The sequence below is a fragment of the Taudactylus pleione genome, unplaced genomic scaffold (genome assembly GCF_031769625.1).
Source record: "Taudactylus pleione unplaced genomic scaffold, aTauple2 ptg000788l, whole genome shotgun sequence".
Taxonomy (NCBI): Eukaryota; Metazoa; Chordata; class Amphibia; order Anura; family Myobatrachidae; genus Taudactylus; species Taudactylus pleione.
The window spans coordinates 2,532,537-2,553,308 of NW_028285190.1; the positions used below are offsets into that span (position 1 = coordinate 2,532,537).

Sequence of the window (20,772 nt, forward strand, 5' to 3'; positions counted from 1 at the left end):
ACTGTATATCTCCCGTGTATGACCTTAGCAGTGCTTTTGTCACAATAGATTAGACAGCAATGTTTAATATCAATAAAACAGGAAGTTAGGAACTTTACACCTTTTTTTGGGTCTATCAATTAAGCTAAGAACTTTTTAACCACTTCCCAACTCTTTAGTGAAAATAACACATCATTATGAAGGTTGTAAGACCAGCATATCTTAAATTACCCTTTATTAACCTCTAATGTGAAATTAATGATACCTAACAGCACTACACTTGTGACTTTCAGCACATTTGTATCCTGGTAACTGTGTGATTGCTATGATTATACTGGAAATGATATATGATATGACCATGTTTGCAAGTGTCTCTGATACTGTGTACATTTACCCTCAGAGATATATGAGTATCCAACTGGCCCTGCAATTGCAACATCTTTAACACACATTTTAAAAACACACATTCCTTTAACTTGGAGAAAATACAATCATAACAAATAAACAAACAAAAACAACAACAATAATGAACTATATATAGTGCTCCTACAAAAGCCTGAGATACTGAATCATGTTGTCCAGGGATGCTGGCGGCTTCCTCCAAAGATTAGGATTTAGGACCGGGCCCAGGTTGAGGGGGTGTGGTCTAACCTTGGGAGGCGTGGTCAAACCCCCTTAGAAAAAAAAAAGGAAAAAACTCATATGCAAAGATCAGGAGCTGACTGTTCAGCAACAGCAAGCAATCTCCCACTGCAGCCCACACAGCAGCATGTGCAGGGCTTCTGACAGGAAAGAGGGAGGGAGGGTGGCATCGGACCTAGGCCCCCGCCGGGCCCCTCCAACAAGCCCGGGCAATTAGTACCCGCCTCCCTCCCCCTCTCGGTGCCCCTGGTGGTGGACAGGATTGTTCTTCTGCTTGTCCCTACATTTTGTGATTGGCAGCCACTATCATTGGTTTTGCCTATCACAGAGGTTCCCTCAAGGCACCCTAACAGTCCAGGTTTTAAGGGTATCCATGCTTGACCACAGGTGACTTAATTAGTACCTTAATCAATTTGATATAACCACCTGTACCAACCATGGATATCGCTAAAACCTGAGCTGATGGGGTGCCATAGAACCTCTGGCCTATCACATTGATCATAACTAATTTGATTTTGTCCTGGACCACCAACAGGTGGCATCCCTGCAAGTGATAATTATTGGTCGGGTGCGCTCTTGTGCATGAAGGGTTGGCTGGGTGCCGAGGTGTGGTGAGTTGGGGGTGGTGTTTGTGTGGGGAGGTGGTGGTATGTAGTGTGGTGTGTAGTACCATGAAGGATGACAGACAACAAAAAGTTGGGGCCAAACGTTTAATGAGAGGCACAATGCTACTCCGATATGGTCCTTTGTGGAGTGCGGGAGAGAATGGGATCTGGTGGAAGAGGTGTGATAGGCTGAGCTGCGGTGGAAAGGTAGGTGGACCCTTTCAGGGGGCAACTTGCCGTGTGGTTCTGGACCAGCACGTTACCCCTGCTGGACCTTTCGTCTACAGTCTTAAGGAGACGTCTGAGAGAGTAGGTGACTGGGTAGGTATGGATCTGTGATAGGAAGTTCGTGCCGGCGACATGCCGCATGCTGGTTACTGGATGCAGTATCTCGAGTTCTTAGGTATACCTACCGGTAGGTTGGTCATGTGGTGCACGTTGCGGCCGGGCAATAGACGTGGGTATGTGCCCTTCCTCTTTGTCTTGACTATGTCTGCTGGTTCGATGGCTGGAACCCAGGTGTTGCAGAATGTTTTTCAGCGAGGTTGGATACGGAGGTGGGTGCGGTGTCCACACTGCACCTTGACCTGATGGTGTGGTAGCTCGCTGATGGTGAACGGCTAGGGGTCAGGTGGTGAGTGACCCTCCTCTGTGTGTGGCAGGCGTGGAATTGTCGCTGTGGTGGGTGGTAGTTTGGGATTCGCTCTGTGGGGATGCTGGTGGCTGCTGTTGCTTCCCGGACCATATCGGACCATATCGGAGCAGCATTATGCCTCTCATTAAACGATTTGGCCTCAGCTTTTTGTTGTCTGTCATCCTTCATGGTACTATACACCACATTATATACCACTACCTCCCCACACAAACACCACCCCCAACTCACCACACCTCATCACCCAGCCAACCCATCATCCACAAGAAGAGCGCACCCGACCAATAATTATCAATTCTACCAATATCAGGACCTGGTACTCCTGTAAGAAGGTGCAGCACCACAGACCCCCAACCCATCCACCCCACTCACCTGCAACATACTTACTCTCCCACCCATCACCCTGCTCTCCCAACCCCACTAACCCCCCCACCACCAACCCCACCTCCCATACAAACCCCCCCTCTCCATCTCTTCCCACCCCCCTCCCACACCATTCCACCCCACCTCACACCCTCTCCACATTATTCTCCAAGTAGACCACACTGCGGATGTGCACAGTCCACCCCAACCAACTGCATCCCTGCAAATGTCCAGCAGTACCCCAGAGTGTCACGGCACACAGTTAGGGAACCACAGTTATACGGTATTGTTTGTGTCTCATTTTGTATATGCACTACTGCAGAACCCCTTGCTAGTAGACATTATTATTATTATTTTTATTATTATTGTGGGCACTGTAATCATAGAGTACATATTACTATTCTGAGTTGGCACTATTGTAGTACTGCCATTCAGTTCTGATATTATGCTATCTATCTATATATATATATATATATATATATATATATATTAATATATCATATCTCACATGCTATGTCCTGTTGCCTAGTACATTGGTGTAGATACTATTATTACTGATTACCGTCCTGTTCATTCTCATAATATTATGTGATAAATCTTTACTACCCAAGTTGAATTCCTGGTGTCAACTGCATACCAGAGGTATGACGCTTTATAGGTGAAACCCTGGGATCTGTGTATTGTTGGCACATGGTATCAGTTGGTGTCTGTCAGTGTCAGTGGGAGTAGATGTCAGTGATTTGTAAAGTACCGGACATTACACATGTTGCTAATTAACACAAGGGGTGGCCATACTCAGTATTACACAAGGGGTGGCCATACTCAGTATTACACAAGCCAAATCCCACAGAATGGTGAACACCTTCTTATGGTTCAATCCTATTAGCCGCAAGTAAGAGCAGCTATATACCACACTTTAGATACCTCCAGATCTGCTATTTACAAAAATCCACGAGTCCAGGGTGAGATCACGCCGCAAGGGGGGCGAGTTGTGGTGTTGTTGCTGGTGTTTCCACAAAATTGCAACTCACCCTCCTCACACCTAATAGCATTGACTGCAATTTGTAACATGATGTGCTGCCATAACTAAGACAGTACTTATTGGCGTCTGCTGTACAAACCTAATATTACTGTAACTCTTACTTCTCTAGTGCTGAAATGTAGAACAACTACTGTCAAAGGCAATAAAACAATGCATTTACATCATACTTGCCTACCCTCCCGAAATGGTCACTAGCCTCCTGAAAATCGGGTGTCACTCCCGACCCCCCGGAAGAGCAAGCAAGTCTACCGGCGGCGCAGCCTGCCCACATACCCCCGACAGCGTCCGCTCACCTCCTGTTTAAGTGGCTGATTCTGGGGAGCTGATGACACTATTTGTGCTGAATCGTGGCCCTGCCCCCAGCTACACAATGCCGGTAATCTTTGCATTGTGAAAACGTGTCACTTCCCCCCCACCGCTGTCCTGAGCTGGCTGCCTCCTCCCGGAAGAGGCAGCCAGATTATTGGCAAGCCTGATTTACATTGTGGTAAATGGAATGACCTATCATATGCCTTTGGAGTGAATTCAGTTCTCATTGCTGCATGCAGCCTACTTATTTTACACCCCTCTGGGAGAAGCCCGGAGAGAAGATGTGTCTGACCACTTTGAGGGCGGGGCACGGTTATTTATGTAAATAGGCCCCACCCCCATTGCTGAAAAATACCGCAAATCCGTGAGAAAAGGCAGTGGTTAAAATAATGCAAATTTCACCATTTTAGGCCCGCCTTCCCCTACGGATGCGTGATTCCCGATATTATTTCCCCATCCTGCCCACTTCTCTAGGAATTGGACGGGAAGCAGGAGATTCACCCACTCTTACGGGGCTGCAGGGGACAACCCGAAAAATCCGGAGTCTCCCACACCTTCCGGACAGTAGGTAAGTATGAGCTGCAGTCAAATAAGTCAATAATCAGCTTTATATAGGAAATCAGGGAATTGAGTTTAATGTCAGACAATTGGGATAGAGCTGAGGTGGAGATTCAGCATTAAAAAGGTACTGGTTCCAATGGGCAGGGACATGGATGCTGGAGCAGCTGGCCAATCTCAGAGTCAATCAGATGTGTGTTAGCTTAGTGTCAGGGATCTCCAATAAAGAGACTGTTATTGTATACAGTATGAGTTGTCTGCCATCCTGGCCAAACATGCAGACTATTACATCACAGTTACTGTATGAGCATCATCTTGATGGTTTTGAAGGTCTTTGTATCACAATATGCATACTTATGCCTGCTAATTTTCCTGCAGAGCTTCTATAGAAGCTTGGGCCTAATGCTGCTCCAGCAAAATAATTGAATGCATGGCTCCTGGCCCCAGTCAGGTCTCCAGTAAGTGACAAAAGTCCAACTTTGCTTACAGAGAAGATGAAGTGTGGGCACAGGTTGTGTTAGAGAGGTTGCATCACAATACAAGATAGCTTATTGCTGGGGCTAAACAGGGAGGACATCACCCCACAGGTCAACAAAGTGGCCTCCATCCGCCATAGTATCAGAGAGATTAAGAAGCGGTATGTGCAGCCACCTTATGCATGGCCTTACTCTGAGGAGCCGGAACTAAAGGCAGCAGTAACCTTACTACTTTCTTTTCAAACCCCAGTGTTCATACTGGCTATGGTGCCAACACAAAATGAATACAGTTAATTGAAAAAAAATATATATATATATATCCTATAAAGAGTCTTAAAAAAAATGGACCATGATTCCATGAATGGTAACAAATATCTGTCTCTATAAATCTAATAGAAACAAAAGCAGAAAACAATATGTATTTTTTTAAAAACAGGGAAAATGTGTAAAATGACTATTGGGCCGCTCGCAATAGGCAAGTATGTGTGCGCAAATGTAAACAAAGCTATACCACATTCACTTGCCTGCCTGAAAGTGCCGGTCTTCTTGAAGAATCCAATTATCAATAAATAGATGTTCTTAATGGGAAGACTGGTGTCAGCTGCTGCAACAATGCTCCTCCGGTAGTCTACCGGTTCATGCTCCCATCATCATCACCACCATCAACAGTCTGCATTTGCCTACCCTGCAGTAGGTGCAACTCTACGCCTACTATTATACGTATCTGCGCAAACTGGCAACTCTGCATAGCACGCAGTTCATTGAGCACGCGAATAATGTACACTGACTTTGTGAGAACGCCCTTTCTAGCCCTGTTCAACCTCATCGGCCATAACTTGGTTTCCTCCAGTTTGTGTACAACACCGCACTGCTTGTGGTTATGTGTTTGCAAATACATGCACAAAATGGGCACAATTTCAACTCTGACTGAGCTCCAGCATCAAGCAAAAGACTTGGGGGCCTGATTCAGAGGTGCACGGAGTGTTGATGCCGCACGCAATCGGACGACGTTTTCAGTCTGCGCATGCGTCTTGATGGTCACTGACCAAAGGCTGTTTCAGTAGGTGTTTCTGGATGGTAGCAGGAGGGTGGCTAGCCAGATGCGGGCGTGTCATGGTCAGTGACAGTGTGTTTTGCCACAGGTGCACTGACATCGGTGGTCATGTTCAGATCCAGATTCTGCACCTCCATTTGGCTGGTGCTGTCTCCAATGGTGCGTCTCTATACTCACAGCGGCGCAGCCGGTGGACATCTCTGTATGAAGTCCGCCAGCTGCTGCATTAGCATAAAGACTCGCTGCGGCAAAAGACAGCCGTGGGCACATTAGTGTGCACCTCTGAAACAGGCCCTTAATGGTTATTACTGATAAAGGAGAGGTTTCCATCACCTCCAAGGTAGAGTAAATAACAAGGACCACCTTTATTTACACAGTATCCAGTGCAGCTCTGTGTTAGTTCCCCAGTGTATAGGGCTGCTCCGATCCATTCACGTCTGCCCATTATACGGTAATAAATTCACTCACTGTTCTTGTTGCCACAAAAAATTTCTCCACCCTTTTCACAGCTTGATACATCTACCCCTGTACCCTGAGTTGTGTTTTTCATACTCTCCAGCCAGCAAGGGCTCCATTTAAACTTGCATTCATGTGTGCTGTTGTGAAATAAACCTTTTATGCACCTGCTTCAGAAATCAGTATTTGGTTTATGCACATAGTGGTCCCATAACAGTATTTTTCTGATAAGCACCTGAATGGGATGTAGTTATTATTATCTCTCCAGTGCCGGAATCCCAACACCAGTCAGAATCCCGGCACCAGCATCCTGACGGCTGACGTCCCCACGGTAAGTATTGGGGTTAGGGGGAGGCACTTGGGGGAGGGTTAGGTTTAGGCTGAAGGGAGGGAGGGTTAGGTTTAGGGGTAGGGTTATTTTTATGTGTAGGGTCAGACTACTTACTGGTAGGTGTTGGCATTGTAACCCAGTCGGGTTGCCACCATCAAGATTTATTTGGGAATGATGTTAGTAGAATCTAATTCTTATAAGGCCATGTACATTTAGGGCCTGATTCAGAGGAGCTCGCCATTTGCGAATCAGGGCGGATTTATTTATTTTTTTAAATCCTCCTCCAGGCTGCTTGCATAGCTGTGGATGACCACATTATCGCGACCATCGGGCTTGCGACAAGACCCTTGTGGTAGGGTCTCAGTTCCCGCAAGCCCCAGTGAACTTCCTGCTCTAATAGAGCAGGAAGTTCACTACAGACATCACGAATTATGTCAGTAGGGCCACCCACAAACGACAGGCATTCCTTAGGGAATGCCTCCGTTTGTCCAGCCACAGAGGAGGGCATTGTGACCTGGCCACTGCCAGCGACAGGTAAATTTAAGCTTAGGCAGCCGGGCGGGTGTCAGCCTGTGTCACTGTGACACAGCTGCCTACACTTCTCAGCTCCATTGGTTTGCAATGAGTCGGGCGACTTGATGTTATGACGTCACGTCGCACTTGCAGTGCGAATACAAGGCTGAGGCTGGCCATTGGCTGGATCCTGCGGTGAGCATTGGGAGCTTTACACGAGGGATGTGGTTGTGTGGAATGGAGAGCTGTCAATGTATGGCACTGAGCACATGCTCTCACAACAGTTATGCATAGTAGTTGTGCTCTGCAGTGCTGTGAGGTTGTCTAGTCTACCTATAAACTGGTGGTGGATTGTGTGGGCCCTGTAAATTTGTGGTGTGTGCCCACTCTACAGGCACACACCAGGGTGAAGGGTGGTCATTCTGAAATAAAAACATTTTAGGAAGATGGAGAAAGCAACACCTGCAGATGGTGTGTATGGCTGCATTTGAGAGGCATGCCATGAAATTGACATGTACAATGTTACATGAGCCCCAGCTATATAATACAGCCAGGGATGGTTTTACAGATACGCTGGAGGAGGACGCCCTGGCCCAGCCAGCAACATGTAAACTTAAACGCGGGTGGGCGGCAGTCAGACTGTATCACTGTGACACAGCTGCCTGCCCTACACCATTACAAGAAGTAACCACGGCTCCTTTGGTTTGTAATGGGCCGGGCGAGTCAGGTCAGATGACGTGTGCATAGAAGGCTGGGGCTGGCTGGACCCTGCGGTGTTCGATGGAGCTCCAGGCTGGACCTGAGGAGTCTGCTAGCCACGGTGGACCATGAGTAAAGTAAGTACTGTGACTCCTCTAAAAAAAAAAAAAAAGGCGGACAGAGGCGCTTCCACTCTCTGTGTTTATGAATTAGCCAGCCTTTTGCTGCAGGTCAGCTTGTTTAATTTTTTTTTAGGTGTTGGATTTAATGTGGATTAAGGGTGGTGCAAGGGGGGTGGCAATATTTAAGAGCCACTGTTAATTCACATTTACTTGACCCTTCTAACCATGAGGTTCATAACTGTGTGTGAGTGTGTGTGTGTGTGTGTGGTTGGAATAAAACTCCTCATCTCAGAGCGTTCAGAATCCCTATTCTGCTGTAGCCCCCCCTCCGTACCAAACTTAGGCCCTGATTCAGAGCCGCTCGCTATTTGCGAGCGCACGCTCTGAATCAGGACGGGGAGTATTTTTTTTTTTCCTATCCGCTCGCTAAGCTGTGGATGCCCACCCACAGCTAGTGCGAGCGGGCAGGAGATCGTCGGGATTATCTCGACCATTGGTATTGCGAGGAGACCCTAAGGTAGAGTTTCAGCACTCACAATGCCTAGTGGACTTCCAGGCAGGCGTTCTTTCGGGAATGCCTCCATTTGTTGAGCCACCCCCCCTACCCACCTACAAAACGGGGCGAGCTGTCGATCAACATCGACAGCCGCCCTATTTTGTAGCGAGCCCCGGAGCAAGTGGTTCTCACTCGCTCCGGGGCTCGCGCACCGGCCAACCATCGACCTGCTTGCGAGCGCTATGAGCCTGCGAGCGGGTCTGAATCAGGCCCTTAGTTTTAGATTCTCTTTAAGTTACAGTAACCTTGCAGTAGCCTCTACAATACTAACCAATACTAACCACCCCTATACATATTCCCATTGTAAATATTGAATGTCTGATAAATCCTAGGGGAAATGGATGGTTTGTACAGATGCGTCTTATGTGTAGAAGATGTTTAAAAATGTTCTTCAGGATTAAAGTCAAATATCTTAAAATAAACAGGCTGCCTCAATAGACTAGGCTGTATAATGTTGTCTGATCTAAGGACACTTTTATCCGTATGCCAAGTAACACTACAAATTAAAACTATTATCATTTTCCATAGATTCAGATTACATAAAGAAATCAATTATATGTGACCAATTTTTAAAAGGTGTTTTTTATTGTATTTTATTTAGAGCCATCCACGCTGCAATTACTTTTATACCTGTACTTTTGTATGACTCATTGAGAATATTCTATAAAATGACATGAAATGAAGTAAAAATAATATATTTTCTTAAGAATTTTAACATTTTTGGAAGAAATAGAGCAACATTAATTATACATAATTTTTGGCTCTGTGATATAGGGATTGATGTAAAGTTGGCTGCAATTGGGCCTCAATTTGTAGCCCAAATTTGCTTTCACTAAAAGAAATAAAACACAGTTATGAGTGTATGCAAAACTGCTGTAAGATATGTGCAGGTCGGCACCATCAGTATATGCTCTCAGTTTACACCAGATCAGGGGCAGCAAAACTACAACCCACAGGCCAAACTCGACTTGCCACATGCTGAAACCCGGCCCCAGATTCCTGGCTTTGCAATGCTAGTGGCACAGCTTTCAACACAGGTGACGGCAAATTAATGCTGAGTATACACTGGCCAATATATATACAGTATCGGCCATTCAATCGAATGGCCTACATACAGTATCGTGAGTGCGTTTTCCAGTGTGTACAGACGATATGTCTGTGAATGACGTAATTCACAGACATATCGCGTTTGCTGTGCTGCACAGCCGATGCCCAATACATCTGCAGATATACTGGTGCATCGTGCTGTGTGTACAGGTGGTCAGCCGACCACCCGTACACTTGCTGCAGAAGCAGCCAGGGAGAGGGGCACGAGGCGACCCTCAGCCAGCGGTACCCTGGCCAGATATATCTTTAGATGGCAGTGATGGTTTTTAGTATGTAACTATGAACAAGATCATTCGATCTGCAGATCTATCTTACAGGTGTGTACCCAACTTAAGAGAGAGGTCCAGGAACAAAGCATTTCATTTTGGAAGCTATGGTGTTATTATTATGAATATTTCATTTGGACACTGCTGTTTAGCATATTTTAAGTTTGGGGCAAAGATGTGTTGCTTATTGTCATACAAATTTGGGGCATTATAGTGTGCCATTTCACCAATTGGGGACATTACTGTGTGTCATATGAATTTGGGGCATTACAGTCAGCCATTTCACCAATTGGGGGCATTACTGTGTGTCATATAAATGTCATATATATGTGTCATATAAATTTGAGTCAAAGAAGCATGGGGTAGTACACATCTAAAATCATTACAAATACGTTAATGTCAAGATATATTTACTAGTTTTACAATTTCAGCAAAGAACCCTCACCTAATTACTTGGAGGCAATCTGGGAGAGCCGGGGGGGTGGGGGGGGGAATTGTGGCCCTACACAGGGAGATTGTAAAAGCACCACAGTTCATGTAACTGCAGCAAAACAATTATTGCTATCTTCATTGGTTATAAACTGGTTGGATTAGATTATTGCTGTTCATTCAGATTATAGAGATGTGGTCACAATGTGGAAGGCCACATTGCATATAACTCGTCCACTAGCATTGGCATGCAATGTAAATTGTATGCACAACTTGCCCAACTGTTCAAACAGTTGGTGAGTGGTGTCACATCCATGCCAGTGGTAGTTAATAGTGGATCTAATGCGGGCCATACATCTATGGTCCAATTCCCCACCCTTCTGCCGATGCTGATCCGATGATCGGCAATAAAAAAAAACGCAGATCAGCGAACATTGATTGTAGCTCCATCTGGGAACAGGGGAAATTCAGTAATGATGTCACTGGAATGCCATGCTACCATAAAACCTCTGGTGCACACTAAAGATGGAGGATGTTTTTAATGATTTCTATTATATTGCTCAAAGTACACCAGGGAATGTGCTCCCCAGTTAATGTGTAACTAATGTGCAAAAGGAGACCTGAAAGTATAGAATGATTTGTGTTTTGTTTTGCTTTTTTGACCCTCCTGAGTACCCGTAAAACTGAAGTCATTCTATGTGGAGGAAATTTTTCCCAAATATTCCCATCCTTCAAAACTCTCATATTTGCAGCAGGAGGGTTCGTAAATAGGCATATCCATGCTAGGGATGGACATCGATGGTCGATGTTTGCCAAATCAATGTTTTTCTTCTGATAGCAGTGGGCCTGATTCAGACCCGGACACTAAGCCGCAGATGCACGCTATGGCCAATAGTCGCCTGTCTGCGCTTTCGTATGCGTCAATATGCACATGCGCGAGTCGCTCACTGCACTCGGGAATTGTGCGCTCATAGGGCCTGATTCAGAGCCACTCGTAAGCGGCTGCTCGTTCGTTCTGACCGATGTTCGCTCATCTGCGCATGCGTACGGATCGTTATACGCATGCGCGAGCCAGTCAGTGCGGCCGAAATTCATGTGCTCGCAAAATAGCGAATGCCTGCTATTTTGAGTGACAGAATAAGGCGTATGTGGGTGGTAACAGGGGAAGGTGCTTGAAAACGGGGAGTGGAGATCCGATCGCAGGCGTGCTTAAAGGTCAAAACGGGCGTTTTATGGGTGTGCATAATTAAAACAGCAGCGTCATTGACCACGTCACTGGGTTTTTTTTTAGCCAGAACTGCTCGCAAAATTGTGGTAGCAAAAACCGACTACAAGAATAGCAAGCAGCTCATACCCTGTTCGATGTACTCGATTAATCTAATAAATAGCGGACATGACGTAGGAATGCGAGCGACCAGGGGGCGTAGTTTCCCAAAAAACGACCGCAAGTTTTGTTCGCTCGTTCACACCTAGAGGCATGAACAGACCGCAAACAGCGAACGGTTCATTTGGATAGCCACCCCTATTTTCTGGCCGAGCGAGCGCAAATAGCGACCGGCTCTGAATCAGGCCCATAGTACACAGGCTGGACGCTACTTTGAGTGACAGATAGTGCCGTTTGTGAGTGGTAACGGGAAGGTGCTTGTGAACGGGGGGTGGTGCTGCGAACGCAGGCGTGTCTGGGCGTCTAAATGGCGTTTTGTGGGTGTGCATAATTAGCATGGAGGCGTCATTGTAAACGTCACTTGGTTGTATTTCAGCCTGTAGTGATCGCAGTGCTTGCGGCGGGGTAGGGTCTACCGCAAGCGCTACGTGCAGCTCCGATGGCTCTCAATGGTTCTGATTAATCATACACTTCCTGGAGATGACGCGTGTTAAGAAAGAAAAGTGGGCGTCTTTACACTGGCGTGCGTTCACTCTGCCGTCGCTCTCTAAGACATAGAGGGCGTCCTTACACCAGACAGTGCGATGACGGAATTTGCATACCCGGACCATTTTGGATGTGAACGATCGCAGCTTAGCGTCCATGTCTGAATCGCACCCAGTGTTTTTACCATTCGATGGCAGAATTCCGATGTTTGCCGCCATCGAATAGTAATTATTTGATGGTGTTGTGATGGTTTTTGGTTTTTTTAAAGCTGAGAGCTGCACTGTCCCTGCCTGCAGCTCTTAGCATCGGGCATCTTGCCCCACTCTCGATCCCACCCCGTCCCGCCCCCAGTAACGCCCCCTGCCAGCCCTGAAATAGGACTATTGTACATGCGCAAAAGGGGTCTTTTGCGCATGCGAATATCAATTGAATACTATTTTTCATCTAATACTTTTGATGCGATGGTTACTTACCACCGCATGGAAAGTTTTGATGGTGGAAGCCCAGCCATCATATGATGGTGGGCTTCTGATGTCCATCCCTAATCCATGTTACTCATCCGTACTCAGCAATAAGCTCCCTCGATCTTACTGAGTTCTTCTAGTACACTCATAAGAATAAACAACATTTTGCACTTGCACCGACATTGCTAACATGGGGCCTGTTTCAGCAGTGCAGTTAGTGTACTGCTGATCACAGATTACCGATGTTCGGGAATCTGCGAACGCGCCAGACTCGTTCTGCGCATGTACAGAACATGCTTGCCAGGGAGACTCTCTGAAATAGTAACAATAGTAACAATCTCCCTCTCTCCCTGAAGAGTCTAGCAATCTCCCTAATTGCACCTTACCCCCAATATGAAGCTGTTGTATTATAAAAAAAAACAGAGATACTGTATATACATTCAAATGGGATCATTAGTATTGTTTCCCTGCATTGGTTATAAGGCACAATGATCCCTATGGCTACATGCATTTTCTGGAAAGTATCAGTGTGTTTTATTCAACAAAATAGATTTTACAACAACTTTGGGGCTCATTTACATTTGGATGTAAGTAAATTTTATGACGCCTCTCATATGTAGCAGTACACGCCCACTTTAAAGTGCACTCATAGGTGTTGCTTTCACAATCTCCCTGAAATGCTTTTTCAAAAGTAGGCAAGTATGGTGCAGAACGGGTCTGCGAGGCCGAGCGTTGCCTGGCAACAGACTGTCAGTGATTGACAGTCTGTTGCCATTTGTGGGCGGGGAGGGGGCGGCGATGCCCTCCGTTTCCTGAAACAGAGGCGTGTCGCCGCTGTTCCAGGGCAGGGTAGAAGCCAGGATCTCAGTCGGGTGATGGAGATTTCCTGGCCTCTTCCTGTAAACTGCGGCGGTCGGCTGCGGGACCCCATGGGTCACCGCATCCAGCCGATGGTACACAGATTAACCGATACTGCGTTGGACAACGCAGCTCAGTTAAGTAATGCACAGGGGGCGTGATGCCTCCTGCTGCATTACCATATCTGCAAGGATCGCAGTTGCAAAGCTGCCTGCGTGAATACATCATATATCTATAGCCTGCGTGCATACATCATATATCTATAGCCTGCGTGCATTACATCATATATCTATAGCCTGCGTGCATACATCATATATCTATAGCCTGTGTGCATTACATCATATATCTATAGCCTGCGTGCATTACATCATATATCTATAGCCTGCGTGCATACATCATAAATCTTTAGCCTGTGTGCATTACATCATATATCTATAGCCTGCGTGAATACATCATATATCTATAGCCTGCGTGCAGCTTTGCAATTGCGATCCTTACAGAATCAGGCCCTTGATCCACAAATAAATGTCTCAGGACATAATGTGGACTGAACTGTTGTAAATGACATCTTTTCTACCATCCTTCTCTCTCCTCAATGACCCAGAAAGTCCAGTACGCCTGATTCATAAAATTATTAATAGAATGGAAGGACAGATTCATTGTCAGTCCACACACACACATCCTCCACACAACGCAAAGTAATATTGTGACGTCCACATTAAAATAACTAATTTACAGCAGACTGGAAGGACAGGCAAACTCTTTCTATGAAAACAACAGAGCAGATTGCACAATGCAAATGCAGCCTAAAGGTTTCCCTTCCTCTTCTCAGAGTCAGCAGAATTTGTGTGGCGAGTAATCTCGTTAAGAAGTAAATTACAATTCTGTAAATGGGCTGTGACAGAAAAGAGTTTCCTATGTACCATGGGGATATAATGTTTGTAGAACATGGTAAACACTTAGATTTATGTACTTGGGGCCTGATTTTGTCAGATGCAAATCCTGTATTCATGCAAATGGTCGATGTTTTTCAACTGCGTATGCTAATAAAGTCACCCAGCTCATGCGTCCCTCAGTGTGTACATACAGAGCCACAGCTATGATTGAGACGCATGGTATGTGCTGGGCGTTTTAGGGCAGTGATTGGGTGGTTGCTATTCAGATGGACGAGGAGGCATTACCTGGTGGGCGTATCACAGGAGTGGTTCTGAATGCAGACTCTGACCTGCTTACGTTGGAGGCCATGCTCTGACATAGAATCCGCACCTAGCAGGGACTGGGGCCACCTAGCAGGGACTGCGGACGCATCATAGTGAATTGGGCAGGATGGGGGGATTATACCGGGAATCGCAGGTCTGTATGGAGAAGAATTATAAAGTCAGCAAGTATGGTGTATATATTTATTCTTGTTAGGATGGTATAGCTGTAAGCCTAGGAGCAAAGGGCCTGTGGAGCAATTTTTTTTTTTTGCTACTGCGTCTGCACAAGAGAGGATTTATTCGCAATGTGAGTGATGGGTGGCCAGCGTATGGGAGAGGAAACGGCAGGGGGGGGGTGGCTAGAAAAAGGCAGGCATGCCTGGACCATTTTTATGGGCTTGCCCTTGTGATGCGTAATTAGAGGCAGCATAAGCTTGCTCAGAGGTTCGATGTGCAGATGATGTTTCCGATGTTTTTGGTTATTGGCCGCAGGAGTGCCTATAGGTGGGGTTGGATAAGTAAGTAAGCATAATGCCATCTTGGGATCACGTTGTGTTATGTGACAAGCGATGCTTAGCTTTTCATCACTTGACGAAGTTAACAGCGCGTTTCGCTGCTGTAGCTGGCTATGGGGGTGGCATTAATATTAGGAGAAAATAATGGAGCTTCTGGAGAAATCTCTGATTTCACCATGGACTTAAAGAGTTATCCCTAATTGATACACTGACCCTATAATATTCTGTCACATAAAAAATTGGATGACATGGTCAGGTGAGTTGAGAAGAGATACATCATGTATTGTTTTATTTATTTTACTTTTTTCTGTATTTTCCATGGGGAATCCAGGTAGACATACAGCTACTGTAGATCTGTTCATTGTCCTCCCTGCACTTCAACACCTTCAGATTTCTCATAATAACATGTGTGGTATGTTATTGCTGAGAGGAAGAGGTGGCGTGTGTGGCCTCTCCCTCTGTTCAAAACCAAGTTTGAGTGATGCCACAATGATAATGTTATGTTTCCATGGCAACAACATAGCAGAAGGAGGAATTCATACAGTATTGAAGGCAACATTGTAGTGGAACCTAATCATATTCAGAGACACAATGATTGGACCAGAGGCTGCTTCCAGCACCAACACTACAGCATGCAGCAGGTTTGCTCTTATAGCAAGATGTATATGTCCTGTGGGTACATAGATGCATAGTGATTTTTAAACGACATAGAGCCTGATTCAGAGATGGACGGATATTTACAGTTAATGCAACTCTGGACTTGATTTAGAGATGTACGCTAATGCGATGGTTAGCGCACATCTCCGATTGTTAGAGGACTGTGTATGCGCAGGATGTATACTGTGCATGTGCAGCCCTCCATCTATGGCCTCTCAGCCATTGACGCTGATTGACAGGCTGTGGCGTTTGTGAGGAGGAGCGGGGGCGTTCCTGGGCAGCATTTCCGGAAACTTGGGCATATCGTCCCGGTTTTCCAGGAGAGACGAGGCCAAGGTCTGCATTGGTGAGCACAGATTTCCTGGCCTTGCAACCTGCCAGAACCCAGTCAGCCTGCTGTAAGCTTCAGCTACCACAGCCTGGCCAAAGGGGCAACCATTGCAGACGATGGTTGTGGTGGTGATCCCAGGCTGCGACCTCGGTCGCAGAGCCAAGATCGCAGATGCAGCAATGAGGTGTCTATGTCCTACAGACACCACATGATGCATTTGCATTTTAGATGGAAAGAATTGCACAGCCATATGCAATATGTGTTTCTGCAATTCTGTCCATCTCTGAATTAGGCCCTTTGCATAGGCAAACGCAGGGGGGGTTTTCATCTGCCTGAAAATCCCCCTCCCCAGCACACACACATGACCACAGTAGAAATAGTAATATAATAGAATTTTGCTAGTGTTGCATGTTCTTCTCAGTATCACAAATGAAATAATTAGCAGCACCTATGGATCTTTTAACATGTATCAGTCAGTAATAAATAACCTGTGCGCCAACTAGGAGATCTGGAAAACATGCATGATTAGGGATGCACTGCTATAGAGCACAATATGTACATATATGTCCAGGGCAGTGCTAGGTTCTTCTGCTGCTCCTCCAGGCTCCCGGACTTGCTCCAATAGTCTGGAATGGTGCCTACATCTAAAATAAAAACATCCAGCTCAGGCAGGGTGGCCCTACTGCCGCATCTAATGGCTTATTGTGATCCTGGTCCTGTATATGCTGGAATTATTATACACAATACACTATGTATGACGCATATTTAAAACTGATTGAGTACTAATTCTGCCCTCTTCATGGACTTGCCACACTCGCTCTAAAATCAAGCATTTGGAAACCCCCCTCTAGAAATCCTACGTTTGCCACTGCTTTGTACGCAGCGGCTGTTCTAAAACATGCAAAAGCCGCAGGAGGCATCTTAAGTAAAAAGATGCCCACTGCTAGCTTCTGTGATCCAATGTCAGCGTCCAAAGACGCAGCATTAAATAAACTGTGTAAACATCGGACATCTAAATAATCTTCAGTTTAAGTAATCCCTCAGGTTACTCAGGATGTCCGGTGAAATCACGCTGCCGGGGCCAATGAAGCTGCGTCCAAGGACACGTTGGGGCTCAAACGACTCCGTTTTCTGGAACGCTGCCTGTCGCCACCTCCAAATGCCAGCGGAATGTCTATCATGCTGCAGCTTTTGGAGCACTGCGAGCGACATTGCAGAAAATAATATCTGCCCATGTTCAGTACGGCTCCAGCGCATGTGCAGATCTGCAAACATCGGAGATGTACGTAAATATCGAATTTACATACATCAATGAATTAGGCCCATCATTCTGTGATCCTAAAATGGTTGAGGAGAAATCCAATGTTATATTTCTGTTTGCTATTTTGGTGTATACAAATACCCATTACTTTCCATCTCTCTCATATTTTGTCCCATACAGAGGTTACACCAGCACCTTCCTATTTATAAAGCCTTGGTTTATTAGTGTCCAACAAATGCCTTTGAGTATTGCATCTGACCTGCATGATGTCACTTTGACAAGCTTGGTCTAGCTCATAGGATTGCAGGCTGTACATTTATACTAAAATGCACCACTGAGAAAGAAGGTGTTTTGGAAGTAAAAAAATAAAATAAAAATCCTAATAGTAAGCACATGTTGAAATAGATGTCTGGAAGCCTACAGCTTTCTTCTACAAACTAATGTGTCTTTGATCACTGACATGGTTACAAATAAGCGTCAAGCACACAAATGAGTGATTGCTTTTTAAGCCTACATATAAATAATCATATTTTTTGCGCATTTAAGTGAAGATCAACATCAAGATTAACAAATACAGGTGTCTGCTAGTCTCCGTGCTTTGCAGCGAATGGAAAAAGTTACTAGGTGTCCAAGACGCCAGGTTCTCTAAGTAAACATCACAAGCCCATGAAATTTCATAACTTAAACATTTTCAAAGTGAAATCGGCAAAGGATATCCAAGTAAAGCACGCGGCACCATGTGTAGATGAGCAGAAACACATGGCCACACTTTGGATTTGCATGTCATAGAATGAAATAATGATTAAAAATATGTCGGATGCAGACCTTCATTACACATGTTGGGACTGATTCTAAGACCAACACATAGCTGATGTTTGCATAATTCTGCAACTTTTTGCGACTGTGCATGCCTCAATCCCTAAAAATTTGCATAACACATGCATCCCACTGTGTTAAAGCGTTGAGTCGCTGGGCAGATTGAGCCGCAAGGTGACTGGGAGGTGGCTATGCAGACACATGAAGATATTCTGAGTTATGGGAGTGTCTCAGATGTGTCATTCGAGTGGTTTTGTACACTGGAGGCCACACACAGACAGAAATTCGGCACCTAGCAGGGGGCTGGCACAAGCCCCGATAGTACTTCCAATAAGTGCGACTACAGCCACTCAAAATGGGCATACCAGCCCTTCCACATTCAGATGCATGGCTGTACACCAGAGGAACGACTAATACTAGCATTAGCAAAGCATAAAGAGCCTGATTTATGGTCAGATGGTATTGCACAGCCGCAAGAAAGATGCAAAAGATACCGCCTAACAGGGACAGTCTTATGCAGTTGGGAATCCCATTCAGATATGGCTGAAAACTGAGGTTAGATGGTACAAGGAAACAGATGTCATCTACGAAACGCGTTGACAATTGATTGTTCATTTACAATTTTGCACAGCACCCTTCAACACTTTTAGGGGCTGATACAGTGTTAGTAGCATTATGGACATAACTTACTGATAAAAAAAAGTGCTCGCAGAAATATGTTTCCGTACATATGCAGAGACATACACATACCTAGATGCCTCTGCATCAGCAGCATAAGCACCTAGTATTTGACATGTCATTATCATCTGTGTGTGAATCCACCTGCCCTATGGCAGATGCAAAAGATACCGCCTAACAGGGACATATGCACATAATTGCTGGTCTGCATGAACTGAACTTTGTATGCATGAGAACATTCCTTCCCACACCCATTACACCTCTTCCGTTACGCCTCTCTGGTCATAAGGATTAGCATAGGCATCTATTAGGGCAGTCACTTAATCAGCAAATGCAGAGTGAAATCATGCAAAATAATCTACGCAAATTTATTGAGCAGCATGTACGCACAATCTGTCAATGTGGTGAATGATCCCATGCATTTGGTTGCGGCTGGTGAACAACATATTGAGCAGTCTTTCACCAGATCACATAGTGTGTACGGACCGAACGATATGAAATCCATCACATCGTGGGTCAGCTGGGTACACAGGTCGTCTAATGTGTACCCAGCTTCAGAGACCACCTTAGTCTTGTGGTAGGCAAGCTTAGCAGCACCCTCTAGTGGCTGGTGCCCTTGGCAGCTGCTTAGAGCTGCCTAATGGTAGCATCAGCCCTGCACATGGCCCTAGGGTTGAAAATGTTCAAGGGCCTACACCGAGGAGCTGTGACCACTGCTGTGTAGGGGTGACCTGAGCCAAGTGGGTGTGTATTTCCTCTACAACAGATGTATTCAACATGCAGCCATCGAACTGTTGTGGAACTACACATCCCAACATGCCCTGCCATGCTCTTATAGCAAAACTCTGGCATGGCATGCTGGGATGTGTAGTTTCACAGCAGCTGGAGGGCCGCATGTTGAATATCCCTGCCTTACACTCAGAGACTAGACATTTTGATGCCCTTTACCAGAAAGAGAATTGGTGCCACCCCTGTTCAAAATAGGGATAGTGTGCGCTAAAGATATGTGCCAAAAATATAGGGCATGGCTTCATGGGGAAGGAGCGCGGCCACATAACAGTACCAATTTACATTACACTGCACAGCAGTGTTCATTAGTCATTTTACACCACACAGTAGTACCCGTTATACACGTTACACCATACAGTAGTGCCCTTATACACGTTACACCATACAGTAGTGCCCCTTTTACACATTATGTCATGGTAGAGCCCCTTATACACTCATGCCATGTTAGAGCCCCTTATACACTCATGCCATGGTAGAGCCCCTCCACCTCCTTCCTCCTTTAAATCATTCCTCCTTCTCATCATTCCTCCTTCTCATCATTCCTCCTTGTCATTCCTCCTTCTCATCATTCCTCCTTCTCATTCCTCCTTCTCATCATTCCTCCTTGTCATTCCTCCTTCTCATTCCTCCTTCTCATCATTCCTCCTTCACATCATTCCTCCTCCTCATCATTCCTCCTCCTCCTTCTCATCATTCCTCCTTCTCATCATTCCTCCTTCTCATTCCTCCTTCTCATCATTCCTCCTCCTCCTTCTCATTCCTCCTTCTCATCATTCCTCCTTCTCATCATTCCTCCTTCTCATTCCTCCTTCTCATCATTCCTCCTCCTCATCATTCCTCCTTCTCATTCCTCCTTCTCATCATTCCTCCTTCTCATTCCTCCTTCTCATCATTCCTCCTTCTCATTCCTCCTTCTCATCATTCTTCCTCCTCCTTCTCATCATTCTTCCTTCTCATCATTCCTCCTTCTCATCATTCCTCCTCCACCCCTCCCGGGAGCAGCTATACTGCTTACCTTTGTTTTTATGCGGGTGTGGTCAGCAGCATCCACGGAAAGGCTCCTGTGCCCGGCGGAAGTCCAGTCCCTGCAGGAGATGTGGAGGGGTTGTGGGCAGTGTGTACGAGGCAGGCAGCTGCAGTGCTGTCCTCTGGAATGTATATTAGCAGTGGAGCGT

At 45.7% G+C, this 20,772-nt stretch overlaps 1 protein-coding gene across 1 annotated transcript in view; it reads left to right on the plus strand.

The window, feature by feature from the left end:
* APBB1IP (amyloid beta precursor protein binding family B member 1 interacting protein) overlaps positions 1-20,772 on the plus strand; it is a 137,486-nt gene that overhangs the window by 38,079 nt on the left and 78,635 nt on the right. The window lies entirely within an intron of this gene.